Genomic DNA, 14,844 nt, shown 5'->3' with positions numbered 1-14,844 from the left:
ATAGATCACTGTAATGACCAGATATTGGCAATAACTTGAATATTTATCAATAGGCAAATCGCTAAACAAATTATGCTACCTTCTTAGTAGGGACTGCATCTCTATACCAGCAAGAAAAGAACTATAAAATCCATTAAGGTACATAACACTATAGTTTTCAAAGAACACATAATTGCTTTAATATTCATAGCAGATCACTGAAAGGACTTACTAGAGAATAAGAATAACTTCTGGGGTGAAGAGACAACTCAAGTTAAGAGCACTTCTGCTCTTCCAGAGGACCTGATTTCAGTTCCCAGAACCCATATTGAGCAGCTCACAACTGCCTGCAGGCTCCAGGGGATTCAACACCCTCCCTTGGTCTCTTCAAGTACCCACACACCTGTGGTATATATGCATACATACACATAATTTTTTGTTAATCTAGAAAAAGAAAAGAATGATTTTCTTTGGGAGGTAACATACATATACACACATACATATATGCACATGTATATATGTATTTGGAGAAAGAGGGAGGAGAGAGAAAATGGATATATGTTCTGGGAGACTAGATTGTAAATGTATTTCATAAGCCAGGTATAGTGGCACATGCCTTTAATCCCAGTACTCAGAAGGCAGGAGCAGGTGGATCTCTGAGTTTGAGGCCAGTCTGGTCTACACAGTGAGCTCCAGGACAGCCAAGGCTATGTAGTAAGACCCTGTCTTAAAAAAAGAAAATAACAAGTAAATTAATTTCATGGCCACAAAGAACCTGGAAAAAAGCCTTGTCCTCTTGATCCACAGAAACAGGCTCAGCTTCTCAGTCTGGTAGTGTTTGAACCTGAAGGGAATGAAAGGAAGATGAAGCTCGTTCCTCTTTCTTTGTGGGATCTTGACCTACCCCTTTGCATTCTTCAGCATCTGCCTTTAATCATTTCTCCAGTTTAAGGTCATGATACCTGAAAAAAGATTTGAGGTATATAGGGTTTATATGAGGCAGTACAGATGATTCAAATGCATAAAATCATGATAGAAAATGTAAAGTTTTATAACCTAGTCTTTGCTTGATGAAAACTGATACATAGTAAAAAGGTACAGAAATAGTTTCAGTACTTCTGTGAAATATCTACTAGTTGAAAAATCTGAATTTAAGAATCATCTATGAAGGACTATGAAGACAAGTGCCTCCACGATTTTTATGTTTTGCAGATTTTCTTTCAGGTGATTAGCTATTTAAGAAAAAATCTTAGGCCTAGGGAAAACTTGGGTTTTTTTTTCTTCTTTTTCTTTTTTTTTTATATAGGTGCTAGAAAGTAAACTCAGTGCCTTGTGTATCCTACACCCCATGCTCTATAATATTTCTACAAGAAACAACACAGGCTAAAGAAGTGCAGTGAAAACAAGTGTCCAGGGGTATGAGAAAGGGCCTTGGGCATGTTTTCAAGTCAGACAGCTCCAGTTCATGGCTCCTTTTGGCTTTCCAGTCCTCTAGGAAGTGGTAATCTTTGAGGAGAACATAAACTAAAATAAAGAATAATGTTGGGAGTGTATAGGCCTAGTCTCTTTTCTGGAGAACCTACAACAGTATGCAAACATTTTGTGGCAAGCAGCCAGGTTTCCATTCCTGTTACAGAAGAGATTTCAATTCTCTGTGGGTACATGTAATTTGAGACGATATTTTAAAACTTTACATATGGCAGCTCATAAATGCTGTCTTCTCATATCCCATAATGACCGTAAAATGTTAACATTTTTATGTCCAGAAATAATAATAAAATTAAAACAATTAAAAGACCTAAGAAGAAAGATAGTCAGAAGACCTCAAGATTGCAGTGAGTTGTGAGACCGTGTTCTGAATCTAAATGGTATTTGTCAAGCAGAATGTTATGTAAAATACTAACTGCATCATCTGATTAAAACTTTTCTGAAGTGCCAGGCTACATAAGCCATTTTTCATGTAACATATTTGGCTGGTGAACCCTTAAGACATGTTTTGAAAGGTCCGGACCTTAAACCACAGAAGCTGTGAGGAATCTTAAATATAGAGTGCACTCTATGGGAAGTCTACAATTTAAAAAGCTGTTGTGCTTTAAACAAGAGAAACCTAGCACAATCTTTTCAGTGCTGCAGTACTGATATAATGCAGTCAGCATGGTAGGTGACTAGTCTGCCCAGTCACTTGGACACTTTTTTTCCCAAATCTCTATGGCCTTAATGTTTGATCCTGACAGGATTTGCGTCACTGATCCATATCACTTCTGTGTGATGTCAGTGTGTGGGTGTTGAGTTCGTGAGACATAGTTAACCTAATGTAATACAGTAAATCCCAAGTACTGTTTCCTACTAGAATAATAAAGAATGATTCATCATTAAAGTGGTACTAAAAGTAGTAGTGTTCATAGCCTACTCTATCCCTATATTGATATTACAGCCTGTAGATTTCTAACATGCCACTAAAAATAACTTCTTCTTTAGAAATGGTTGGTAAACAGGTCTCCTGCCATAAGTTTTCTATTTATGTGTAGTTCAATTCAATGCAAAAGATAGATTCTAACCATATTTATTGCTTGCTTTTCCTGAGTTGAGCAAATACTCACCCCAGATAGAGCATCAACAACAAATCAAAGAAATGATTTCATGCAAGTGTAGTTTGTGAGCCAGTGTGTTTATTGACTTACTTAAGGAGCATGGGTAAGGGGGTTACTTAACAGGAGCACAGATGATTCACAGAAAGCAGATCACTGAAAAATTCCATCATTAGGGATGACCTCAATTAAGAAAGCTGCACAGGGGCTGGAGAGATGGCTCAGTGATTAAGAGCACTGGTTGTTCTTGGAGAAGACCCAGGTTCAAATCCCAGCACCCACATGGTGGCTAACAACTGTCCGTAACTCCAGTTCCAGGGGATTCAACAGCCTCTTCTGTCCTCCGCGGGCATTGCATGACACGGGTACACTTACCTACATGCAGGCAATACACACATACACATAAAAAAATAAATAAATAAAATTATGTTTTATTATTTTTATTATTTTATGTATACGAGTGTATTGCCTGCATGTATGTGAGTGCACCCGTGTCGTTCAATGCCATGGAGGTCAGAAGAGAGCTTCGGATTCCCCTGGAACTGGAGTTAAGGACGGTTGGTAGCCCCCATGCCAGTGCTGGGAATCAAACCCGGGTCCTCCGCAAGAGCAATCAGTGCTCTTAACTGCTGAGCCATCTCTCCAGCCCAATAAAATATTTTTTTTAAAAGCTGCATAATTGAGTCCTCCCTTCAGTTGACTTTCCATTTCCTATATAGTCTAGCATTCCCTCACACACTCAAGACCACTTTCAGCTGGGAGTCAGACAGGGATGGTGGGCGGATCCAAAATGAGCATCTAGTAACCCTCCCTCTTCACCTATGAGGCATATATTAACAGCTTCCTTACCACTACCATAGACCTAGCTGTCCCTATATTGGCTTGCTTATTTCACTGCCATGACTGCAAGCCAAGGGTTATCTCTGTTCAGTGAAGGCCACTGGTCATGTCAGGCCCTGAAGATATATATGGTTAATTCTTCATTACATCTTCATTACGGTACATCTAAGTGCATAGAAAACCTAATTATAGATGTTTTCATTTACTTTTATGCAGATAAATAAATTTACTCATAATTCTGATCATATTTAGGCCACTAATTTATGTATTTTATATTATCCAAACTTTAAAATGGGTAATAAGTTTCCAGGGAAAAGAAAAGCCTCTAAAAATTGAACCATAGTAATAACCTTGATCTTTTCACTCTCTTCTGTGACTTCCTGCTTCATTTTGATTCCAAGTTATAATCACCAGCTTGTTAAATTCCTAGGTTAGAGGCCTGTGCTAATTGCTGTTTCATATGGATATATGTTGCCAGGTGTTTTGTAACCTTAAATAATCATCTACTAATAAGGTAGTCTTATACTCAAGTTTGTCTAGGTCATTCCTGTTTTATACCATTTTGGTATCTAACTGGCTTAATATTTGTCTCAGATTTATTATTTTTAACAGAATAATGTGGCTGACCACTATTCTACAATTCCTACTTCTGACTTCATCTCCTTTAACAAGTAGTTTATCCATCTTTGGAGTTTACACTTTAGTTTTTGGGTTTTGTTTTCCCCTTTAGTTTGTTTTCACTTTTTTAAATATTTTATTTATTTTCTGGGTATGAGTTTATTGCCTGCATGTATGTAAGTGCACCCATGTCGTGCAGTGCTCACAGAGGCCAGAAGAAGGTGTTGGATTCCCCTGGAACTGGAGTTAAAGACAGTGGTTAGCAGCCACGTGGATGCTGGGAATCAAACCTGAGTCCTCTGCAAAAACAGCCAGTGCTCTTAACCACTGAGCCATCTCCTCCAGCCCTTTTAGTTTGCTTTTAAATTTTAAAAACAACCAGTATAAACTGATCTCTTTTCCGGACTTACCACAAAAGGAAGTCAAAGACAGCAAATAAAGATTCTTGACAGTAAAACAAAGTGCACTTAATGTCTTAGTCTGTGTTGTATTGCTATAACATACTACTTTAGACTGAGTAATTCGTAAAGAACTATGTTGTAGTTTTAGAGTCTGCAGTGTCCAAAGTTAGTGGCTTTGCTAGTTTCGTTCTCTATTGCTGTGATAAAACATTGACCAAAAGCAACCTGGGGAGGAAAGGGTTTGTTTTAGCTTACAGCTTCCAGGTCACAGTCCATCAGTGAGGCCTGTCAAGGTAAGAACCTGGAAGTAGGAGCTAAAGCAGAGACCATGGAGGAACACTGCTTACTGGCTGCTCCCCTGGCCTGTGCTCACCCTGCTTTCTTATACAAGCCAGGACCAACTGCCCAGGGGTGACACCACTCACAATGGGCTGGGCCCCCTCACAACATTCTGCAATTAAAAAAAAAAAAAATTCTCACAGACAAATCCACAGGCCACTTTAGTAAAGAAAATACCCTAATTCAGGAAGTTCCCTCATCCTAGGCATGTCAAGTTGACAACTGAAGCTGTCCAGCACAGTGGTCAGTATCTAGTGAAGGCCTTTTTACTGCATCATATTATGACTGAGGTTATCACATAGCAAGAGACAAGAAGCATGCCAGCTCGTGGCCTTTTCCCATCTTTTTATGAAGCAACTCCCTAGCTATAATGAACTCATCCTACTTACCTCCTAAATGCCCCTCCATACTTTATCTACATATGCATAATTGATTAAGTTTCCAACAAAAATTTGGAAGACACCTTCAAACTAAAGCACTCAGATATAAAGGACTAGGAACTAAGTCCTTTCTTTCCTGGTGGCAGTAGTGAAACTGATGCTGTTGCCCCTGCTGGCCACTTGATGTCAGCAGGCCGCTATTGGAGGAATTTGAGAAGCTTGTAGGTTAGGTGAACATAAAATGCATGCAAGCAGTAAAATCTAAATACTCTTGCTGCAATTTTTATTTTTAAAAATGGAATTTTTTAGCCGGGCATGGTGGCGCACACCTGTAGTCCCAGCACTTGGGAGGCAGAGGCAGGCGGATCTCTGTGAGTTCAAGGCCAGCCTGGTCTACATAGTGAGTTCCAGGACAGCTGGGGCTACAGGGAGACCCTGCTTCAAAAAGAAAACAACAACAACAACAACAACAAAAAAAACCCAGGAATTTATTTTCACTTATAACTATTATGTTTATCATTTGACAATGCCTTTTGTTTTATAATCAAATGTTACATCACCAATGAACAAAAAAATGAGGTCAAAATTAGTGAAATATTCACAGGAGTTATAACTGAAAAAAATTAAATGAGACTTGTTTGTAAAAATATCTGAAGCTAGGCAGGGTGTGGTGGCACACGCCTTTAATCCCAGCACTTGGGAGGCAGAGGCAGGCGGATCTTTGTGAGTTCAAGGCCAACCTGGTCTACATAGTGACTTCCAGGACAGCTGGGACTACAAGGAGACCCTGTCTCAAAAAAGACCCCCAAAAAAAAAATCTAAAGCTATTATGGTATCTGTAAAGGAAAACATTTGGACCAATATTTATTTCAATAAGATAAAAGTAGAAATATAGCCAGGTGTGGTGGCACACACCTTTAATTCCAGGAGGCAGAAGCAGGCAGCTTGCTGTAAGTTGAGGCTAGCCTGATCTACATAATGAGTTCCAGACCAGCTGGGGCTGAGACCTCATTTAAAAATCAAAAAGAAAAAAATGTAAATTTCCTCCAGTTAGTAGAATTGACTCAAACTTAACAGTCAAAAACCTTACAGAGTTTTCTTCTTTATAAATTTTTTTAAAATTTATTTTTATGTGTATGAGTGCTTTGCCTATATGTATCTATGTGTACCACATGCACACAGTGCCCATAGAGGCCAGAGAGGGTGTTGGATCCCCTGCAACTGGAGTTACAGCTGGTTCTTAACTGCCATGTGAGTGCTGGGAATGGAACCCAGATCCTCTGCAAGAGCAGTCAGTACTCTTAACCTTAAGCCATGTCTCCAGTCCTGAGTTTTAATATGAACATAATCTTATACTATTATAGAAAAGTGCCAGTTGAAGGTATTAGCTACTGTAAGATGCAGCAGTCACCAGCAGTTTTATGAAATACCTCCAGCATTGGGCAGGCACTCCTGATATATATGTACACACACACATATATATAAACTAATGAAAAGACATGGATATTGATATTTGTTTTCCCTCTCTCCACCCCCAGAGGATGTGAACATAGATTTTTTTTCACTCCAAATAGGGTACCAATGATAGACCAAAGAAATGATTCTGCCCAATTCTAGCTTTATTTGGGTTGCTTACAGGATCATGGGTGACACAAAGGCAGCTGCATCACCAAATACCCCACCCTGATGACTCATGAAAGCTGCATCCCAGAGCTCCCTGTACAGCTTTCATTTCCCAGTCAGATTCACTGGGAAGAGTCTCCTCTCTGGAGCCATTGCTTACTGCTTTTATTTGGGGAAGGGCCTTATGAATCTTGTAACTTTATGAGCCTCCTTCTAGAAGGAAATGTTTCACTGAGGAGGAAGTAACAGCATTCCACCTCTTTTTCTCTGCTATTTACATTTTTGTCAGACACACAGGCAGGCACACACACACACACACACACACACACACACACACACACACACACAGTTTCCTGGGCCTTGGAGGAAGTGGCGAGAATCTCATTTTTCTCAGTTTTTGGCTGAGCATTGGGCCACTATGCCACAGCAACAGCCACTTGTGTTTAGAGTGTTTGTTTAGGCTCTGCACAAACCTATTGCAAGAAAAGAAGTTTCCCTCCATGAGTAACTGAGATTGATGGCACCAGTAATCTGTGGGCATAAATGTTTAGAAGACAGTTTGACAGGCACATAACATTTAACAAAACAGCAGCAGCCAAGCCCTTTTGTTTGCTTTCTGTATCATAGTTGTCATTGATTCCTCAAAGACTTGACTCTGTAGTGTACTATTCTTACTGTTCTCACAGTTACCACTAATTGAAATGCTCAGCATCAATGATATGGTCCCTATAATTAAGAAAATAAGAGTATACTTATGTTTCCTAAAGTTCTTATTGCATTGATAATCTACATCAATTTTCCTGTAGGAATAAACATAGAAGATGCATTGAAAGCATCAGTTTATAGAATGTACTTTGCACTATGAGCATATTTTTCATTTTCCCATCCTTGTCTGATCGTGACAGTTGTAGCAAACTTAAAAATGTACCTGCTTTTTATTTGCATAATATTACCTCAGATACTTTGCACAAAGCTCTCTAAAATTGGTAGCATAGCTTCCATGTTTGTTGTTGAGACTTCTTCATAACACATGACTACATTAACTAGTGTTTTTTAAACTGTTGATTTTCAGGAAGAAGCTCCACTACCTATTGTGGCTGGTGTTGCTTACATATTCTATTGTGAACCAAGCCCTGTTGTGCTTTGCAACTATGAACTCATGTAGTCCTCCTTATATCCACGTGAAGTACAATAAGTGTTGCTTCCATTTTACACTGACAAAAGCAAGATACAAGATGTTAACCTTTCAGGTTGCATAGCTGTAAGTGGCCATAGACTTTGATGGGGTGGCCTCACAGTCTGTATTCTTCACCACTACTTCATGCTGCTGTTTAGGATATAACAAGAATTAAAAATCACAATAAAATGAATGATAAAGGAGCACAGAAATGCAAAAATTCATCTGAAAATTTTTTGTTTCAAACAGAAAGAAGAATATAGTTCACTTAGTACTGACAAGAGTAGTGTTATTTTATCAGCTCAAGTGTAACCACCTGGCTGATGGGCGGTTAGCAATAAAGAGTCAATTTCAAGTTTTTAAGCAGAGGAGAAAACAGACTTGGTTTTCAGATCACTATAGCAATAGTGTGAGAGGTGTGTTCATTGCAAGGGACTGGAGGGAAGGAGATCCATTAGAAGAATACTGGAATAATTCTAGCTTATTGCTACTGTGTCAGTAGCATTAGAGTAGGAGAGAACAGGAATTTGAGAAGTATTTGTGGAACAAAGCAGAACTTCCAACCAGCTAGTATGGGACATGAACAGGGAAAAAAATCTAGTGTTACTCTTAAATTTCTATGTTGAGATAGAACTTAAACATCATAGGAAAATAGACTACTAGTAGAGTAAGTATTGATGGGAAATTAACTGATTTTGAATTTCATATGGATTGGATATTATGGGCCTAGAGCTTGTGAAAAAGAACTGGGTGAGGTACAGAATCATAAGCTTTCACGAGTGTAAATAAGATCATCTTGAGAGATCATGCAGAATAACAAAAAGAAGCAGGCGAGCAGCAGAACTCCTAGGAAAACAACACTTGAAAGAAAAATAGAAGACAGGAAGCCACTAAGCACTCGGAAGGCATGATCAGGAAGTTGAAGATCAAGGAGGGACTAGTGTTGTGGATTGAATAGTAGGGAGAATCAGGTTTGTCTGCAATGCTGATTAAATTTGACAAGAGTTTGATCTTAGTGACTGCTGCCAGTGTAATCTCAGTAGAGTGGTCTGGGCCAAAAAGCTTGATGGTGGTAGGTTAAAATGTTATTTTGTTTTGCTTTGGGTTTTGTTGTTGTTGTTGTTTTGTTTTGTTTTTATCTTTTTGAGGCAGGATCTCCCTATAGGTCCAGCTGGCTTGAATCTGCCTGCCTCTGTCTCCTGTGTGCTTGGATTAAAGGCATGCATCACCACCCCCTGCCTCTTCATTTTATTTTTTTATATGTATGAGTGTTGTGCCTGCATGTATGTAAATGCATTCATATTATACAGTACCTGCAGAGGACAGAGGAAGACATCGTATCCCCTGGAACTGGTGTTACAGATGGTTGTTAGCCACAATGTGGGTGCTGGGATTCTAACCCAGGTCTTCTACAAGAATACCCAGTGTTCTTAACTGAGCCATCTCTCCAACCCCCCACACCTGACTCTTGAAATGTGATTTTTGAAGCCTTCTGTCTCATATGGTAGTCTGGATGCTCTGGAGAATCTTTCTGTTCTAAGTCAAGGTCTTCCATAAAATGATTTTCGTTGCATTACTGTACTCCCAAGAAGCAGCTTGACCTAAAGGATGGAGAACAGGAAACAGTTTATGGACTGTTGGCTACCCGTTTGGATTAAGGTGGAATCAGACCCCCCCCTTAATACTTTACCCAGACGTTAGTTCTTGAGGCCTTACATGGGTAAAGATAAACACAAAAATAATAAAGGAGATTAACTTTATAACTGTAGAATAGAGATTTCTTTAGACATACACAGTGCTGTCCAACACTAATGTTTGACTCCCTCCAATTAGGAACTTTTGAATGTCATCATAAAATATATGAAAAACAGGAGAAAGATATGCATAGCCTAAGGAAATAGAATCTAGAAAACTCAAATCTCACTAAGCTATTTTAAAAAGAGAACCCAGTAGAAAAAATAGGATGAAAAGCATAAAGTGGTTATATAAAATAAGAACAAAGTAAGATTGGTCAAATTTTGAAATCTGAATGCTAATAATAGACTGATTGGTAGAGTCTCTTATACATGGCTTGTTGAAAGGAATGTAAATTTCTATACTGGCACTGCCCTATGAAAAATAATATTAACATAACCCTAACATTCAACCTTCTCTTCCTGGGCATAATAGAGTAAATTAAAGAAAGATGTGAGCCAAGAGACTACAAAAATATGTTCACAGCAGAGATGTTCTATCTAAAGCATTAGATTCTATTCTATCTCTACTTTTACTCCTTTGGTAATATTTTCAAGAGTCATAGATTAAATGCTCATCTGCCAGAGACTATGGAATTTGTATCTCAGACTAAATGTCTCTTTGAATCCCAGAATAGTTAAACCAGAGATCTCTGCATGAAACCTACATTTTGATGCCTGCTAGACATTTTAAATATAGCATATCCAAATCTGAACATCTGATTATCCCTGGGTCTATTTTATCTAGTTTGGTGCTATTGTAATTAGCTGTGAATATTGCTGAGAGTATTCTAGATATAGTCCTTTGGTAATTGATATATAATCATTTACAGTTACTGGATTATAGGGTATATATATATATATATGTGTGTGTGTGTGTGTGTGTGTGTGTTTACAGTTACTGGATCATAGGATATAATGTGTGTGTGTGTGTGTGTTTGTGTGTGTGTATTTCAACTTTAGTAGATACTGCCAGTTTCCCCAAGAGTTATACCATAGTCCTACAAGCAATATGTGTAAGTCAGATGAAATCTTTTAAGATATAATTCAGGTAATGTCTTTTTGAGAGAGGTTTCACTATGTAGCCATGGCTGGCTAGAACTCACTATATTGACCAGACTGGCCTGGAACTCACAGAGATCACCTGCCTCTGCCTCCAGAGTGCTTGGATTAAAGGTATGTACCACTATGCCTAGCTTCAGGTAACGTCTTGAAATCCAGCCATGGCTACTCATTTCACTCAAAGTCAAAGTTAAAGATCTTACAGTGTCCTTCAAGGCCCACCAGAATCTTATTTTTCTCTTTACATCTTTTCTTCCCCTCACTCACATTGTTCTGATAACACCAGTATCCTTGCTATGGCTTGAACATGACAGCCATGCCCCTCCCTTAGGGACTTTGCACTGATTACTCAATGTAACTTGATCTTCCCTCAGAAATCCTTGTGACTTATCCCCACCCTTCTTTTAAATCTTCACTCAGAAGTTACCTTCTCAGGGAAAATGAAACTGATCACTGTATTTTGGTTGCAGTTCTTACCCTCCACGACAAGCAGCTCTCTGTACTGAAAGTCCTCACCCTGCTCTAGTTTTTCCTTATTTAGTAGTCTTTACCAACATCAAACATGTTTTCAACATACATAATTTTGCAAATATACTACCTCCAAACATACACAATTACCTCAGTCCAATTTATTTATTGCATAATTATTATCTTAATTTTTAAATTTATTTTTATGTGAGGGAGGGTGGGCATGCTAAAGTGTGCATCTGGAAGACAGACTGTGGGAGTTCAGTTCAGTTCTCTGGGGATTGAACTCATAAGCACCTTTACCCACTGAGCCATATAGGCCCACATTAATTCTTTTATCTCCCCCAAATGTAAGCACCACAAGAACAAGGAGATTATTCATTTTCATCTACTGATACAGCCCAAGTGCCAAGAACAGTATGTGGCACATTGTAGATATTCTAGACATATTTGTAGAATGAAGGAAATTGACTGGCAAAAAAAAAGCAAAACAATAATGACAAAAAAATGTCAAAAAAAATGGAAAGGGCCCAAAATTTAATGGTAGAATTAATAAATTAGAGTTTTTTATATGAAGAAATGTATAAAAATTAAAACTATATGAAATTATGTGAAAAATCTTATAATAATGAATAAAAAGCAATTTACTGACAATAGTACTATCTAATTTTCATAAGACAGAAAATCAAGCAAATTAACATTGTTTAGATACAGGATTTTTCCCCCCATTATACTGGAGATGGAACCCAAGACCTTGTGCATGCCAGGCTAACTAGTTAAGCACTGTACCAGTAAGCTACACTCTTGGACTAGAAAACTATATGTAAAGATAATAGTAAAACTTAGAACAGTGGAAGCACGAGTGGTACAAAGTGACTGGACAGAGAAATCAACAGCCACGTTACTGTGGGCTTCTTTTGGCTTAGGTTGTGGGTGTAAGGTCACTACTTTCATGTGTTTAATGGCTTGCATCCTTTGCTTTCTACATATCATCAAATATGGCATAATGAAATTTTATTAGTAATTTAAAAGTATTAGGTTAAAATAGTGTCTGTTCATAATAATTGTGATAGGATAGGCCGTGAGAAGAGCAGTAGCTAGATAGCAGCATAGAGCACAGAAGAACTACTGTTCTGGGGTGATTTGTGGCATGGGTGGTTTGTGGGTATAAAAGAAATGGTTCAGAAAGGTTGAGCAGGAGGAGAAGATGAAAATACAAGGCAGGACAGAAACTGCCAGTGAAACTAAGTCCCATTGGAGAATTAGATCAAGAAAGTCGAAAGATACTTTTGGTTTAGTGAAGGGACCATGCTTCTCAAAACAGAAGAAAACAGTTAAGAAAACTTTATTCATATCATTAAGAGAGTTCAGAGAGTTCAATTCCACATGGAGAGAGTTGGTTGAAGTTAGGTGGAGAGGAGAGGAGAGGAGCCCTGCTAGTCACTAGGAAGTACAAGGTAGGCTATTGACCAGAGATAGACTCCCAAAGTGACTCCTCGGTAACTGACAGTGGCAGGAAGGTTGGAGACATTCGATTTAAAAATACACTACTCTGAGTACCAAATGGTGTATTTGATTCTAGCTTGGAGATTTTCAAGGAAGCGACATAAGACATGGCTAGGAAAGAAAATCAGGCAGGCTACAAAGGCAGGAGATGGGTGAGATCATTATGATAAGGAATAAAAGTTGAAAGAAAAAAAAAAGAGTAAAAGATGTGGTGGCCAGAGACTGAAAAATAAAAAGTGTAAGATTTCAAAGATGAGCTAGTATAGTTCTAAGAAATAAGTTTGAAGATTATATCTTTGAACATAACTTTGCTAAAAACAGAATGAAACAGGAAAAATATTTCAAGAACTATTAAGCCTAGGTTTTGGACATTAAAGTCATTGTATTTGATGGGCAGGTATTGGGGCAAAAAACAAAAACAAGTCATTGTAAAAATACTAGATAAAGGAGGACTAGGTAGGACAGCAGTGCAGCAAGGAAGAGGAAAGTGTGCACCCAGGCTACCATCTCAAGGGGAAAGAAAACGTTGCCTGAGACATGAACAACCATAGTAAGGGGGAGACCACCTGCATAGACACAGGATGCCATGCTACTGGGAAAATAGGCTTTGAGGGACAGCCAGGTTTCACTTAAAGGCAGTGCAGGGAGCTGGTGATCTTTAGAAAGGTTTAGCATACAGGGGGATTTATTCATAATGGAATAGAAGGTCCTAAGTGAGCATATATGAAGAATTGAGAAAGACATCATTAGTCAAGAAATGAGCACACAGCTGTGTGTGACTAAGCCAAAAGGAGGAAGGGAGGGTGCTGTTTTTTGGGCTAAAGATCAAAGCATGCTTGGATTTTCGGAGAGGTTGGATCTGAACTTACCAATAGTTGACAAGAGGAAACTCTGCTCTTTATCCTTATTTTGCAGGATAGCCCTGCCTTGTAATAGGAACTTAGAAGTTGACAGTTACTTTTGCCACTTGCAATAATTGCCCTTTGCTCTCTTTCCTCCTCTGGAGTGTTGGCATCTACTTGTTGAGTGTTGTTGTTCCAGGTTATACCTTGTCAGTCTTTCTACCTTTGGGGGAGACAGGGCCTTTAAACATGGCCTATACTTTAAAAATATAATCATCTTATTAGAGTCCTGCCTTTGTCTGTGTGCCCTTGGCAACGTTACATAACTTCTCTACTTGAGTTTATCTATTAATGATGTCTACTTCATTTATGAAGTATAACTGAGTTAACAAACAGAATATTCCAATTGTTCTCTGCACTGTGTAATTAGTATTTTTGAAAAAGAGATGGTGATCACACTTTTACTCACAATAAATATCAGTTATTGAGGGGCCCAGCCAATAGATTCATGTTTAAACTTATCTGGTTTGATTCTCCCAGCAATGCTATGAGATCAGTAATTCAACTGTTTCACAGGAGACAAAGTCAGAGTAGTAAAATGCTTTATTAGTAAATATTGAAGCTATTTTTAACATTCAGTATCTTTTGATACCAAAATTCCACTGTGCTGTTACAAATCACAGTCATTACTTGTATATTTGTGTTACTGATAAATTTCCTCTGAATTTACATAGCCGGTAAAGTAATTAAAGATCTTTCAAAATACCTTAATCTTCTCCCCATCTTGTAAGTGAATATTGATCAATTTCCTGGTCTCTGTTGTTGGCTGAGTACTGTCATATTTTATGAGCAAGATTGAATCTTTTCACTAAGCACCTTAATGCCCAGATTAAATATTTTTCTTTTAAATCAGACAAAAGGAAAGCAAACCAACAATAAAAGCAGAAGCCTTTATCAGCTTGAGAGGAATAAACGCATCTGAAATGTGTTCCACCTTTAAGGAACATGCCAAATTAAGCCTATTCTTTGTGTGTTATGGACATTCCTTAAGGTTTAAGCTTGAAACACCAGTTAAATTACACAATCACATTTTGTAACAAAGCGTTTAAATTAATTTCATATTTATCCCAAATTTCATAAGTGAAAACCAGCAGCAGGGTCTGTGAATAAATAGAAGCTAGCGATTGATTCTGTGGTGCTATCTGTGAACACAAAAGAGGATTTCCTACCTTTAAATCAAACGCGTCTCTGCAAGGTGTATTTTGACTGCTTTAAATGGTTTCCTAAG

The 14,844-nt window shown here is 38.2% G+C and overlaps 1 protein-coding gene across 1 annotated transcript in view; it reads left to right on the top strand.

The window, feature by feature from the left end:
- Fndc3a (fibronectin type III domain containing 3A) overlaps window positions 1-14,844 on the top strand; it is a 191,602-nt gene that overhangs the window by 108,436 nt on the left and 68,322 nt on the right. The gene's annotated exons all lie outside the window — the stretch shown is intronic.

This window comes from Nannospalax galili, unplaced genomic scaffold (assembly GCF_000622305.1).
Source record: "Nannospalax galili isolate Female #2095 unplaced genomic scaffold, S.galili_v1.0 scaffold388, whole genome shotgun sequence".
Lineage (NCBI taxonomy): Eukaryota > Metazoa > Chordata > Mammalia > Rodentia > Spalacidae > Nannospalax > Nannospalax galili.
This window is presented reverse-complemented; position numbering and strand designations above follow the sequence as displayed.